Consider the following 14988-nt stretch of genomic DNA (forward strand, 5'->3'; position numbering starts at 1 on the left):
ATAGTCTATCCTGGAGAATGCTCCAGAGTGCTGATGAACATGTATTCTGCATCTGCTGAATAAAATGCTTTATAAATGCCAAATTAAGTCCATTTGGTTTAATTCAGATTCTTAATTCTCTATTTAACTAGATTGCACAATGCATTTGTAGGAGACAGAGAGTTTTTATTGAGAGATTTTGCTATAGGGCACATGTGCTCACCAGAAAAACAGAGAGAGACAGAGGGACAGAAGCAAGAAATCACCCCCAGGGAAGGTGGCCACCCCACAATTCCTTCTCCTCCATTCTCCTCTCGGGATCATGGGCATGCGCTCACGTGTGCCTTACCATGAGTTTAAGCCACTGGGTTTAGGACTCAAACCACGGTAATCTACATGGGAGTCCAGTGACATAGCCATTATGCCAACTGTTGTTACTGAAACAAATTTTAAAGGAATCTGTTGTACAGAAACAATTCTAAGTGCAACATGTCTAAATTACTCACTTGAATGTAAACCCATTAAGTTTTTTAATTTTTATTTTCAGATTAATTTCACATTTTACGTAAAGTCCCCATCATGATGCATACTATATATTTTTTTCCACAGAGAACTTTACATTTTTTCTGTCAAATGTTTACTCCCCTTGCACCTCACACCCACCCTCCACAACCTGCAGTCTAGCATTTGCTCTTCCCCGTACAGGCTCTAGCTAGCATCCATGCCCATCTATTAAGTTTTTGCTTTGTTTGTTTATTCTTAGAGAGTTTTTTTGCCTTAGGGTGCATGTGCTTACTGGAGAGAGAGAGGGAGACAGAGATAGTGAGAGGGAAAGTAAGAAATTAGCTCCTAAGAGATGGCCATGCTGCAATCCCTTCTCCTCCATTCTCTTCCTGGGATGTTGGGCACACACGCACAAACACCCGATGTGATTTTCAAGTCACTGGATCCGGGACTCAAACTGCAGTCAGCCAAAGGAGGAGTCCAGTGACTGCTACCCCATCTGCTGGCCCCCACATCCATCCATTAAAATTTTAAAATAGAAAAACACAAGACTTCTCGTTCTGTCTCCTGCTCAACTTTGAAGTCCTTACTAACATATACTCTTTCTGTCTAGTGTTGACTTCTGTGTAGAACAATTATATGTGCCATTGACACTTGGATTAAATGGCATTCAGATAGAGTCATGACCATTTTTCACACCCTGCTTTTTTTATGGCCAAGGTGTAAGAAACACGTGGCTAGTGGGCAAATTTTATGGTGTTTTTCTCTTCAATTACTTAATGATTTCTGCTTAAAAGTTCTGTTTTCTTGTTCTGTTTTCATCATTATAGCAATAATTGAGGCTGTGAAGCAGATAAACTTGAGATAAAAGATGTAACTAAATTTCTACCCAAATAAATAATTGGAAAACATTGTGATTCAGATGGTTTTGTTAATTACAATATTTGATTATTGTGTTTATTAGACTACTCGTTTAAAAGTTTGTTCTTTTCTATCAAAAATTAATTGGGCTTATTATAATGGATGTAATTTGTGTAGAAACTGAAGAGTTTAGTTCTGTGGTTATGATGTTCTGTGGCATTTTAATAAGAGATTGTTTTACCTCAATTATCTAAGGCTACTCATATCACAGCACAGTAACTACGCGTAGTTCTGTTACATAGCGATATAAAATTGGTGTATTAATGCACAGACAGTGAATATCTTGGTTGTTCTCATTGCGATAACCACCCCAGTTGTGCCAGTACGAGCATTATGGCTCCCTGGTACATAAAAATTGCTTTGTTAATGATGGCTGAAGGCACAGATACCGACTAAACCATATCAAAACACTTCTGTCAAAACTGGTACCAAAGTAACATGGCATTCTCTCTTTAAAGAGGATCATTTTCATTTTCCCATACAAGTTCAAGGACTATGACTTTAAACCTTCTGAAAACTAGGCAGTGTATTATTCACTAATCTTGCATGAGTATTGATATTTTAAGCTTTTCATTACAGGTCTTTGTCAATAACTCCACCAATTTACCGTTTAATTCTCTTGAGATTGCCTGATAAATACCATTTGGTTCTATTGCCTACTGTACTTTCATTTCTCTGGCTCCATAATTGACTTATTTAAGAATTTTGACTTTTCTAAGTGCATATTCAAATTTTCTTTAAAATACACATTTAGTATAATAATTTATGTTTTTATATTACTATAAAATATAGGGCATATGTAATTAATTTTTCTATAGTATTCATTTTCACCATTCCCCTGATGCATTAAGGTAAAAACAAAATATCACTTATGTTATTGCTTTTCCATTTATGGTTGCTTTTTCTTTTTCTTTTCTAAAGAGAGACATGTATTTTTTTTTTCCATGAGCAAAAGGAAGAAAGAAAGAAAGACATCTCCCCCAGCAAGACCTTAATACCGCAATCCACCCCTAGCCTCAGCCCTCTCCTATACTGGGGCACACATATGCTTGGTTTTTCAGGGAGACCTCTGGATGGTATCCTGGAATGTTCCCATGTGTCTCAGCATTGAAAAACATCATGCTTTACTGTGGCACCACCCTCTAGCTTCTAAAGTTTTTTGTGTGGTGTAACTGTTAAAGTTCTTTCTGAGCATTTAATTCTTCTATCACCTTAAATTTTATTTAATTTATTGTATTCTCACATACTTCCACCCTTCTCCATTTTTTACATGCATTTTCAAACAATTTTTTTTTTTAAGAGGTTTTTGCTACAGGGCACGTGCGCTCGCCAGAAAGACAGACAGAGAGACAGAAAGCAAGAAATCACCCCCCAGGGGGGATGGCCATGCCACAATCCCTTCTCCTCCAGTCTCCTCTTGGGATCTTGGGCATGCACGCACACGTGACCGGCAAGTGGAACACTTTTTCTTAAACATTTTCTAGGATAATATGAGAGAAATTCTCATATAATCATCAAGCTTAAAATATAATTTTAATAATATGTTGAAACTCCTGGAATGTTTTAGATTTTCCTTTTGAGATGTTTGAGTTGGTCTTTTATTTCTTGCATGGGAGCAGGGACAGTTTCTTACTCATTTAGAACCAGACTCCAATGCAAAACTCAAATCCTGTTATCTATTAGGTGTTAAATAAAAGTTTAATCTGGGTATTAAAAATAATGTGACAATCAGAATACTTGTTTTAATTTCAAACATTTAATTGGGTTTATAATTGCATGATAATTGATATATAACTAGTTTATTGCTGTATCTTCTATCATTTAACATTAAAATATGAAAATAAAACATGATTTTTAGTTCCTTTTCCATATCCTGGAATCTTCCAGAGACTTGGAGCTCTGGGATACTTAAAAAGAGTCTATTGTGGGTTCAGAGAATACTTATCGAAGGAAAAATAGCAATAGGGTATTCCTGAACTTATTTCTCAAGGAGAGTTTTTCATTTAAATCTACTTACTTCAGTGTGTAGATTTCAAATGATATTCTCTTATGGCCATCTTGTATTATATTACAGAATGTTTCCAAGATTATTCATATAGACTTGTAATGAAGAACCATTTATTTAAAAAGACAAGGATGACTGATAAGTCATAGAACCTATATTTCAAATGGTCATATTTCAAATTTAAACTTATTAACACTAAAATAAAAAAGACACACACTGAATCCAGTAAGACTTTGAAAATGAAACTGAATAATTAAGAAATATAGAAAATCAAAGCAAGCCTTCTGACTGTGAAGAAACAAAGAATATGGAAAATAAACTTTTAGTCAAATAAAAATTGAGATAAAAATGTTTGTTTTCCCAACTATTATAGAAGCAATTGGATTTCTGTGAAGCTAATTAAATATGTTGTTTTTTGCCAAAGCAGATTCTAAATTTTATACTCAAAAAAAAGGATAAAATCAGATTGGATATGGAAGGATTTTTAGAAACAAACAGAAATCATGTAATGATGCTCATAATATATGCAATTATAGAATATTTCATATTTCATATAAAATAAGTAAGTAGCATTACTAGTATAAAAACTGTATAATGTAACCTAGTAACTATTTTAAGACTAAGTATAATGGTATGCCACTGAGTTTAAACACACTCTGAGTGGGCCAGCTGATGGCATGGTGGTTAAGGCACTCAAGAGTTAGCTGCACATGGCCAACCACGACTTGAGTCTCAGACATGGTGGCTGGAAAATCACACTTGGCATAAATGTGTGCATGCTCAAAATATCAGGAAGAGAATGAAGGAGAAGGGATAGTGACATGGTCATCCCTCACTTCTAGGGGTGTGATTTCTCACTTTCCCTCACTCTGTCTCTCTCTTGTGAGTGCACACACCCTATGACAAAAACCAAAGCTATAAAAAATAAATAAATAAAATAATTTAATAAAAAGCAGAGTCTGAAAACTTAATCTGAAATATTCTGCAGAATTCATATCTTCTGCATCTTCAGGTTTACTTAAATACCACCTATTCACTAGAAATATATCATATAAATATAGAAAAACCCTTATCCTCATATCTAACCACAGTAATGTGGTCTGCTAGACACTGTTCTATAGTCTAGGACCACATAGAAGATCTTGGTTCAATTCCTGGTCTATCCTCAACCTGAGAGTGCTAATAAATTCTGGAAATGCCAGTCGCTCTGGCGACTGAGGGAGGAGTCTCATGATCTCTAGGCTGGCCCAAGCAACATAGTGAGATTCTGTTTAAAAAGAGCCAAAAAGTGGTGGCATGCACCTGTAGTTCCAGTTGTGGGATGAGACAGGAGGATTGAAAGGTAAGGTCATCTTGAAAAAAAAAATAAATTCTAAGTCATAGAGGCATTTTGGTTGAATATCATGTTTCTAATTGTGATGCTGAGAATAAACTTTTATCATGATATTGAAAAAAATACCTGAATGGGAATTACGTTTTAAGCACAAAATTCTAAAATATTTGACTATATTTGACTATATTTCTCCTTAAATTATTCATTTTTACAATACTTTGAATTTATAACATTAAATTTAAATGATATTATAGATAAATTGATATTATAAATATTGTAAATGTATGATAATAAATGTATGATAATAAATTACATTATAGCTATCAGAAGGCTTAGAAGTTTCTGAAGTCCGTTCGTTGTTATCATCCTACTTCCAACCTACCCTCTCTCCATTTCCAAATGGCCTCTCTATGCAGTTACTATTAATTTGATTTCTGTAAGTCTACACATTTATCTATAATAAATTACATTATAGAATTTACACATGATCCTTTAGCTATCAGAAGGCTTAGAAGTTTCTGAAGTCCGTTCGTTGTTATCATCCTACTTCCAACCTACCCTCTCTCCATTTCCAAATGGCCTCTCTATGCAGTTACTATTAATTTGATTTCTGTAAGTCTACACATTTATCTGATTATACAATATCTAAAAAATTTATGTACACAAATATTTCATTAATATCATGTGTGTGTGTGTCTTCAAGCAACAGTATGTTATACTTAACTAGGAAAAAAACCTAGTGCAAGGGCAATATTTAAATCGAAAAACTGTGTGTATTTTTTTTTTTTTGAGAGGTTTTTGCTATAGGGTGCGTGCCCTCACAAGAAAGACAGAGAGACAGAAAGCGAGAAATCACCCCCCAGGGGGGGATCGTCACGCGGCAATCCCTTCTCCTCCATTCTCCTCTTGGGATCTTGGGCATGCATGCACACGCGCTGGGCATGTGTTTAAGTCACTGGGTCCAGGACTCGTCAACTACATGCGATTTCAGCGACATAGTTATTACGCTGTTAATCCTGAAAATCTGTGGTTTTAATTAAAAAAATACAATTTCCCAGTTGCATTCTCAATAAATCCTTATAACCAGCCAGTAAGTAAGAATGCTTACAATTGATTACTTCAGCATGAATGACTGCTTCTGTTAGAGAGCATAAAAAATAATACCTTAAAATAAAAACCATACCAGAGCATGAAAGAATGAGTTAGGCCAAAATTTAAAGTTATAAAATATTATTCAGGGTAATGGGGGTGGGAATATATGCGTCTTTTCTCAGCATGAAGCAGCTCTAGAAGATTGACAATCCCCCATAATCCTTTGTCCCATCCTACCCCCATTTTTTTTTTTTTGTAAGAGATAAAAACAGTAAATGTTAGATTAGCCCCTGAAGGGCCTTTAAATGCTGTAAATGTTAGATTAGCCCCTGAAGGGCCTTTAGATAATTTCCCATTAGAACAAAAGGTGATGGTTGCAGTGAACTTCGACTAGAATCCTCCAGTCAGAGCCCTCCCTACTGGCAGCTAATCAAAGTACCTGCCATTCTTGTGACTGTAGCACTTCTAGCTTCAGACCTCCGGGTGCTCTTTCTCTCAGTCAGCTTCCTTTTTTCTCCCAAATGATGTATAATGATGGAATGATTACAATAATAAATAATCATAATACAACTTTCCTCTGTCTCTTAACAAAAATATATATTCTCATTCATATGTTGTTATAATATGAATCTGTCACCCCAAAATTTATATGTCAAAGTTTGGTTCCTATTGTGATAGGTGAGGCCTTTGGGAGCCAGTTGGAACTGATTAGGCATGAGGATAGGGCCGGCTTGGTTGTCTGGCGGGTTTATAAGTAGAAGAAATGCAGTAGACACACCGGCACAGGCTTTCATCTCACGACGTGATGTCCTCCTGCAAGAAGACCCTCACCAGATCTCTCTCCTTGACAGTGAACTTGGATCTCCAAACTTGTGAGTTAAAGACATTTCGGCCCTTCATAAACCAGCTAGTATTCTTGTTACTAGCCACACAGCAGATTAAAACATATGTGGAGACAAAAATGACCTAGAGGCAGGCTAGTGATGACTAGAGGCTGAAAAGATAGGGAGGAGGTGGGGATAGAGAGCTGTCACTTCATGGATACAAAATTACAGTTAGTTCTAGTTTTCTACAGTGCAGTCGGATGACTATAGTTAATGATAATTTACTTTATTTCAGATTAGGTAAAACTGATGATTTTGAACATTCCCAACATAAAGTAATGACAGATGTTTGAGATGACAGATATGCTAATTATCCTGATTGGATCATTAAACATAGTATTCATGTACTAAAAAATGACAATGTACCACACAGATATGGACAATTATTATGTGTCAATTAAAAATAATGAAGATAGATAAATAATTTTCACAAATAAAAGTAGTGCACACTGTTGGGGTTGTTGTGCACATTTTTCTTTGTAGACTTTTCTGATCTCTTTCTTGGCAGTCAGTCACGTTAAGGAAGAGGTCATGTCCAAAGAACAAGATACAATAGATCTCTCACTGCTATAGAAATATTACACAAGCATATTTTGATACAACATAGTTGACAGGATTTGCCTTCATTTTTAAATTCTCCATATTCAGCATCTTTCCTCCCCAGACAATTGGTACTTTCTCTTTCTAATAAACTCATCTTCAATAAGATATGAGAGATGACATATGCTACCCATCCTGGGGGTATTTCTATTCTAATAATAAGAAAAACTTAATAGTAAAGGACTATTCCAAATAGCTTAAATTTCAAAGTAAGAAGGGTTATTCAGTTTCCTGTTGTCCAAATTTCTACAAGTTTCTATATTAAAACCTCTCTTAACCAAATTTCAAAGTAACCCAACTGAGTCATTCCTTCCAAAGAAGCTTAACTAGCGCATGAATAAATCCCTAAAGCTGGATTTTAAGCTATAATGCAGTAAAAAGATAACTGTAGAGGAAGTTCTTTTCACAGAATTCCTAAAATCAAGCTGTGAAAGCCTGGCTATTCTACCAACTGATGTGGTCAGTCCATCTTGTTTATTTTAAAGGAAGCAGGTCTTAAAATAAAGGTATTTAGTCTAACCAATGAATTCACACTAGTTTGACAGAGCCTAGTCAGTGTTCAAATCTATTTGAAAAGTAATTAAACAAAATAGCAAAACATTACTACTTTTTTAAATACTAAATTTGTCCATAGATTGAAAGAGTTTGCATCTTTTTTTCCTGTTTATATTAGTAGTAATTCCCATGGGACTGGGGATGAAGTGGAAGTCTCAGATTATAGAGGAATGCTATTAAGATGTTTCATGAACTATATATGTATTTTGACTAAGGAAAATGTCTTATGTTAACTTATTTTGTTTTACTCTATGAGATAATCAGCATTATTATACTCTTCTTATAGACAAAGGAACTAAGACAGTGAGGGATTTTTAAAAAGGCAAGATACAACAAAATTAGGCAGGATTACAATTCTATTGTGTGAACACCAGCAGCATGGCTCTGGTATCTGTACTAATAGTCACTATTCTAGAATGCCTCTTAGTAAGATGTAAGTGGTATTATGCTTAAAACCTATTTTCAAGCATTTGAGGGGAAAAATAGAATGAGAAAGTGAATGGGACAACAGTTAACTAACATGGGGATTCTGAAAAAGGGGAATATAAGAAGTCATTGGGTTATTTTTGTTCACTTTTGTGTAACTCTGAAATTATTTCAAAATAATATTAGCAATTGTTTACAATAAGAACCAGCTCTAAGGTTTTTTTTGTTTTACAGATATTTATTACTTTTTCTAATTTGTATTTCTTTTTATTTCTTTTATACATTCAATTACATTACTTAGCTTACAAACTGAATATTCCAACATGTGTACATTTCTCACCAATCCAGTTCACCACACTAGAAAGTTATCTTCAATAGATAATAATCAATTTCTTTGTCCCATAAATGCCTTGCCTCTCTGTTTTTCTGCTTAATGTCCTTCCTCAGACTCTACTCCTTCACCCGCCCTCTTCCCACACTGTATCTGGTATTCACAACCATTTACTTAGTTTCTATAACCTTTAGACATTCAGTTTAGGCTATAGAGTGCAGACACTTGGTATATATGTTAAGTGGAGACATACAATGTCTCTCCTTCATCACCTGGCTTGCTTCACTCAGCAGTAAATCTTTCATATTCATCCACTTTCTGTCAGAAGCCAGGGTCTTATGTTTTTTTATGGCTGAGTAGTATTCCATAGAGTATATATGCCCCAGTTTTTCAATCCACTCATCTGTTTGTGGGCATTTGAGTTGGTTCCATGTCTTAGCAATTGTGAATAATGCTGCAATAAACATTGATGTGCAAGCATTTTTCTGATTAAGAATTCTTCTGTCCTTTGGATAGATACCAAGAAGAGGGATTGCTGGATCATATGGTAATTCTATTTGTGGGTCTTTGAGGAATCTCCAAATGGTTCTTCAGAAAGATGAATCTGAACCCCTACCTCTCACCTTTGACAAGAACCAGCTCTAAGTTTAAAATGAGTGCCTTTAAGGTTCCTTGTAAGGAAAAATTTGTATGTTATTTTTGATTAAAGAGAAAATACTTCTTACATGTTAAAATATGTAATCTCTTATTGCCTTTTGCCACCCTATTTGTTTCTTTATTCTCTTTCAAAAATAAAAAGTATGAAATCTTTCATGACTTTCATTAGAATAAAAATAAATGACATATTATATATTCCATACATACACATTATACATATTTATTTGTTCATGGATTTATTTAATTGTTTTTAAAAATTATTTAATTTTATTTATTATTATTGTTATTTTTAAATTTGCTGTAGGGGACTTGTACTCACCAGAGAAAGACAAAGAAAGAGAGTGAGTGAGAAAGCAAGCTGCCAGATCTGGGAACCTGTACCATGTGTGAGTCCATTAACCACCATGCCACCTCCTGGCCCCATTATACAATATTTTAAATATAGATTACAGGTATGTGTCACATATACATATACAGCGTGTGTATGAAAGCTATTCTTACATATACCTATGTGTATAGGTATATATGTACACATGCACATGTACATATGCACACACACTGTTTTTTGGCCTTACAGCATGTGTCCTCACCTGAGACAGAGAGAGACAGACAGTGAAAGGGAAAATAAGAAATCACCTCCCGGGGGGCTGGCCATGCCTCAATCCCTTCTCTTCCATTCTCCTCCCAGGATCTTGGGCACACATGCACATGGATCTGGCATGATTTTCAAGATACCATGTCTGGGACTTAAACCACAGTCAGCCATTTTGAAGTCCAGCAACATAACTGCTATGTCTGCGGCTGGACCCATACACACACTTCTTAACCAAAGAAGAATGGAGAACTATAAAAGGGCACCTAATTTAGTAAATATAAAGTTAGTGGTTATAGAAAACTAATGGCTATACCATAATTATAGTTGATTGAATTTTAACAGAGAGCCAAGTTAATCAGGAAGAGTAGGAAAGAGGGCTTGTGGATGCCATCATTAATGAGCTGTAGTTCCAAATTAGAGCAAAACAGAGAAGAAAGACCCACACACTGACCTTCTATAACCATCTGGGCAAGATATTAACCTCTGAAAATTAGGAGTTTTACATGACTCTTCCATTTTAATAAAATAAGTTTATTGCAAAGAAAATTGCAAAAGTCCTAGGATGTGTGCCCAAGTTATTAGACTACTATTTAACATGTTTCAAGTGTAAGTCTAGGAAATTAAGAATGCAAAATCTTATAGACGTTCATGTGTTGGTAGGAATTGGCAAGTCTATCAGAGATACATCATCTTGTGTGCTCTTAGTGTTCTGCCTTTCTGTACCAATGCTTTGAGAACTTACAAATTTAACAGAATTTTTTCTTCTGAAGTATATACGCATTTTTAACACCCACATTTCTCTGAGGTATCACAACATCTAACTTCCTAACTTCGGTTTTCCTATCAGCGTGGGTCACATAAATGAAGTAGCTTAGGGCCAACTCTGTGGCCTACTGGTTAAGGAAATGGATCCCACATGGTTGTCCACAGTCTGAAAAGCATGCCAGGTGCATGTGCATGCATGCCAAAATATTAAACCTACAGGATGGAGAAATAAAGAAGAAAGGATTCAGTGTAACCACATCCCACTGGGGGTTGCTTTCTCCCTCTTCTTCTCTTTCTATAGACATAGTGAGCACAGGTGCCTTCTGGCAATAAAAAAGATACAACACATCACTTACAAAACACATCCCCATCCCGGTAAGCCAGTGAGTAGAAATGCTCAAATGAATGGGATGTATGTCTGTTGTGGGTGAAGGGGAGAGGGACCACACATTTTCTTTTGGAATCCAGATGAGAAGAAAACACTAATTATAGGCTTGAAAAAAATAAAAAAAAACATTCTGTGAGTAGGCATTAGCTTTAATGAATTAATTGCTTGAACAATAAGTGCAGTATCCAGCTTTGATGCATTGGCAAATGGTTTGAATAAACACTGAGAAAACTAAATGGAAGGCAACCTGAAAAGAATACAGGAACTCAAAGCCACAAACACCTGTTAACTACCCTCAGCATCTTCAATGCTGATTATGTCATTTGGTTTGGCATCCTTTGAATACATGGCATTGAAATTGTTTCCTGCCAAGCAATCTAGTTAAATGAGTGCACTGTGTTTTGTACCCCAATTAAAAGCAAAGTGTTGGTGGCATCTTTGTATGGTTATGGAACATTTTCTTTTTTACTTAAATACCTAAAATTGAACCTAGCTTTCCTCTAATCTATGAAATCTCAAATAGGGTCTCTCAGGCCAACCCCTTTATATCCTTTCCTCTTTTGACCACCTGCTTGACCTATTTTGCTATTATTGACTACTTGTTATGCAGTTAGAGAGGATTGTTAGCCGTGCAGCCCAGGAACACTTGGTTCTATTTAAAACAAAAGCCTACTGTTGAATTCAATGTCAGAGCTAAGGTTTATAGCATTGAAGAATTGCTTTGATAAATGGCCCTGACATTACAGTTTCCAGGACTCCACCTTCAATGTCATCACAGCACAGCGTAAGTGTTAAAGTATGGCCGTCACTGCCTCCCCAAAACATATTAACTTGCTGCTTACTCTATCTCTGAATCCCATAGGCACAATAAATGGAGAAAATAACACATTTACAAACTGATAAAACCCAGCAAAGCTAATAAAATCAGACACTTTATAGCACAGCTAATCGTGTCTTTTGAAGGGCATCAAATAACACATCATGTACTGCTCAGGGGGAAATCAAATTAGGTGCAGCCATGTCCCTTCAGAAGTAACACATTTGAATAGACAGGAGCGATTGTAGCTAATCAACTTGTAGATGTTCTATCATTAATACAATGTTTATGTTAACAGGGCATTATGCAGTTTGGGTATGAAAAGGAAGAAAATGATTCCATAAACTGTGGCTCAGTTTGCATTTTGAATCTTCTTGTCTTTATTTTTAATAAATGTGAGTGTTACAAAGTCGTATGTAACTCTGCAGATGGTGTTCAGGAAACACATAGCTCCCAAGGAGTGGATGAAGGTATTTTCAGATACAGCCTGTACCCATTTGCCCCTCTTTATAGCTCTAACTTTAAGTGACCACCCTCTTGTTGGCTAGGGAAGAAATAACTAAGGCAACCAAGTATCTGGTCCCAGAATGTTTAGTTCTGACTTCAACCAACATCACTGCAGAGAAGTCTTCTATATGCCTTCTTCTCCAAATTCTAGAATCCTATGAATAGTAGTAATTAATTAATAGTTTTAATTCTGTTAATACTATTTTAGCTTTGGTCCACTTTCCATGAAAGATTTTAAAAAACAAAAATCATAAAATATCTATTTACAGAGAAGATAATAACTTACATAACTAGAACGTATTTCTGGGAAAAGATCATTAGGATAAAGAAAGAGAATCCACGACCTTACCAACACCAAAGAAACATGCAAGCAAAAAAAGTGGAAGACAAACCAAGATTTGGACATGGGAATGTTTACTCTTTAAGAAATTAGCAACTACAGAAGGAAAACCGTCAGCAAGTTTCTCCATTAAGCCGAGGTCCCAGGAACGCCTGCACAAATGGCAAGAGAGCACCCTCCTCGGTTTTAGCAACCAACTAGGTTTATAATTTCTTCCTGGTTTTTACTGTTTTGGTAATATGAAATGAAAGAAATATTAATACCACACAGGGAGAACCCCAACCAAAGAAATCTGAAATATATAGTAAATGCTTTTTTTTTTTCCCCTTTGTTTTTTTTGTCCATTTTGGATGCTGGTACTAAACTTCCAAGTGTCATGATTTAAAAAAAGAAATTTTATGCCCTTATTTATTTCTAGGATGGGGAGGATAACATTTTTGCTTATGTGACTCTCTTTGAAAATGGGCAGTAAAAAAAGTTCCTTGGAAATAAAATTTTTACCCTTCAAAGGAAAAAAAAATGAGGAAAAAAAGAGAGAGAATCTGGGAAGTGAAGATGTTAGAGAAAGATCAAGGCATTACATTAATTTTTTAAAGCAGAGGTCAGTAATCCATGGACTGTGAGCCAAATCTGTTCCATATGCTTTTATAAATAAAGTTTTATTGAACACAGTTAATTTTATTATTATTTTTATTTAACTTTATTTATTTATTTTAATTTGACCAAAGAGGGAGAGAGAGAAAGAGAGAGAGAGAGAGAAAGCAAACCACCAGGTCCGGGACCCACGGTCAGCCACCCTCAACCTCCACACCACCTGTCAGGTCCCTCCACTTAATTTTTAAGTTATTTTATGTGGCTGATTTCATATGCTTATGATACCACCATATGTCCTTCAAAGTAAAAAAGCTATTTAATATCTGGCCCTCCACAGAACACTTTGCCACCCTAAGGCTCCTTGGGCCTATTAAAAGAAACAAGGATGAAAAAAAGTAAAGAATAATATTCCTAGAGTATAAAGCCTGTACATTTAAGTGCAATAAAATAAAATATTTTTCACAAAATATCCAGCAATTAGTAAGTCCATGCTAATATAAATGAACAGTTTGATATAGAAATATAAAGGAAGAATACACAAATCTCCCATATAGAATAATTCTAAATAGTATATATTGATACCATGCTCCTATGGAGCTAGAAGGTTTAGTTCATATTTCTTACAGGAACTATACATAGGGACTCTTCCCAAAGAGTACAGTGTGGAAAAAAAAAAAAAATGTTCTCTTGATATCTTGTGATAACAGTGACATTTTATGTCATGATCTTCATCTCAAAACCAGAACCCCAGTCTAGTGACTAAAGCATTAAACAAATCCCTGGTTTGTGATATTTTACAAAATATGCGATCTATACTCCTAAATATTGAAATTATCAAAAAGAAGGAATGTCTGAGAAGCTTAGCCATAGGGTCCAATTAAATGTAACATGGTCTGCTGTAGGAGATCTGGGAATAGAAAAAGGATTAGATTAAAAAGAAGAAAAGAAAACAAAAGGAAAGGGAAGGGAAAGGAAGGGAAGGGAAGGGAAGGGAAGGGAAGGGAAGGGAAGGGAAGGGAAGGGAAGGGAAGGGAAGAGAAGAGAAGAGAAGAGAAGAGAAGAGAAGAGAAGAGAAGAGAGAAAGAAATCTGAAGAGTATGGACCTTAATTAGTAATGATATATGACTATCGGTTTTGTAGTGGCAATACATGCTCTATACCAACATAAAGTAATAATAGGAGTAACTGGTTGTGTGATAGATGGGATCTCTCTGGGATTTCTCTACCATCTTTGCACTTTTCCTGTAAACCTAATCTTTGTCAGAATAAAAGTGTTTCTTTTTGAAAGTCTGGGAACTGTATTATTATAATGTTTATTTTTTTATTTTCCCAGCTATAAAAAATATTTAAAACCCAATCGAAACTCAAATGTGAAGAAAACCCCCAAAAGGCAAAATTTAAAGAACAGTCTGATGCCTCATGCAATAATACAAAGCTCCCTCATAAACATACTATTAACTGTTGTAAATATTGTTAACATAAAATTCATTGCATGTAGATTACTGTAAACCTCGAGAAAGAGTTTATGCAGTTCAGAAGAAATGTTAGGGCTTAGCTGTGGTGGGCACGTGCAGTAGGCGCCCTGTTATGTGATACTGGAGTTCAGTAAGAAGACTCTGGATTCAGATCCAGTATCTAACTGAGCATGCAAACATGCCCATGGTCCTGGCTGGCTGCAGGGAGTCGGGGAGGATT

Source organism: Tupaia chinensis, unplaced genomic scaffold (genome assembly GCF_000334495.1).
Source record: "Tupaia chinensis unplaced genomic scaffold, TupChi_1.0 Scaffold000126_2, whole genome shotgun sequence".
NCBI classification, from domain to species: domain Eukaryota; kingdom Metazoa; phylum Chordata; class Mammalia; order Scandentia; family Tupaiidae; genus Tupaia; species Tupaia belangeri.